Source organism: Austrofundulus limnaeus, unplaced genomic scaffold (genome assembly GCF_001266775.1).
Source record: "Austrofundulus limnaeus strain Quisiro unplaced genomic scaffold, Austrofundulus_limnaeus-1.0 Scaffold653, whole genome shotgun sequence".
Classification (NCBI taxonomy): domain Eukaryota; kingdom Metazoa; phylum Chordata; class Actinopteri; order Cyprinodontiformes; family Rivulidae; genus Austrofundulus; species Austrofundulus limnaeus.
Genome location: NW_013953055.1, coordinates 235,865 through 237,035, shown reverse-complemented (window position 1 = coordinate 237,035; position 1,171 = coordinate 235,865). Strand labels below are relative to the sequence as shown.

Genomic DNA, 1,171 nt, shown 5'->3' with positions numbered 1-1,171 from the left:
AAAAAAAAGTAGGTCCTCTGGACGGGTTCTTCTTTAGTGAAACGTTTCGTCTCTCTTCCAAGAGACTTCTTCAGTCTGATGAGTTTCAGGTAAACTGGAAAACTTTAAAATCCAATGGAAACATGAAAAACTTTAAAATCCAAGCCTTTATTTTGAAGGGAAGATACTAGTTTCCTGTTCCCGGTTCTTTCGTTTCCCGTCAGTCCGTCATGTACCCAGAATGCATCGCTTCAGTTTTCCAGTAAACGGTTTTAAAATTACTTTACTGATGCTTCTTTAATGAAAAATCTACAACAAACAAAAGAAAAAGACAAAGAAGCAGCCGAACTAGCAATCCTCATCAACTTTTTAAAGAATCAGCCAGACTAGCAATCCTCAACAACGTTTTAATTTTTACACCAGGAGCCAAAGTTCTGTTTAAGAAAATCACATCCCCAGCAATTGCCGGTTGTAGAATTGTAAAAGAGTTCATACACTGCTAGTTGGCAGTGTTGTGCATGTTAGGGTTGCCACCTGTCCCGTAATGGCTGGGATGTCCCTTATTTTCAGCCTAATTGAAGTGTCCCGTACGGGACGCTCGTTGTCCCGCATTCTGATCACATCCTGAAATAACAATTCTGTGCCATCAGTGCGCCTCAGCTCCTGCTCTCCCACAGAGAAACGATGCTGCCCGGCTGCAGGTACAGCCCCCTTGCCCCCTCCCTTCCTTTTCTTTTCTCAAGGCTCGCTCTCTGACACACAAAAGCGCAGGGAGAGACACACACATGCGCGTGGCTGCCTGCTTTGTAAACAACGTGCTGCTCCGAGCTACGGAGCAGGTAACGTCTTTCTCATTAACATAAAATAATATTCAGCTTTTGGTCAAACGTTAATCTTCACAAAGAACCAGAAATAAGCCCAAATTACTCCACAGGTCTGTTGTTTAATCCTATGGAAAGTTGGCTTGCTGCTAGTTACCAATCAGCTAATGTTAGCAATCAGTTAAACTTTAGTGATGACATTTAATCTGTTATTGAGTTGTTAAACTGTATTTTATGCCGAAATTAAGTCCAAGTCCACTCTGATATTAATTGTTTCCCTGTTATAATTCATAAAATCAGCAATTATTTCAGTAATTTAGTGTAGTAGCTTCAGAACACCTGAAGTAAATCTTATAAATCTTATAAATCTT

At 40.5% G+C, this 1,171-nt stretch overlaps 1 protein-coding gene across 1 annotated transcript in view; it reads right to left on the bottom strand.

Moving 5' to 3' along the window:
• The window catches only part of rubcnl (rubicon like autophagy enhancer), a 31,763-nt gene that overhangs the window by 13,098 nt on the left and 17,494 nt on the right, over window positions 1-1,171 (bottom strand). The gene's annotated exons all lie outside the window — the stretch shown is intronic.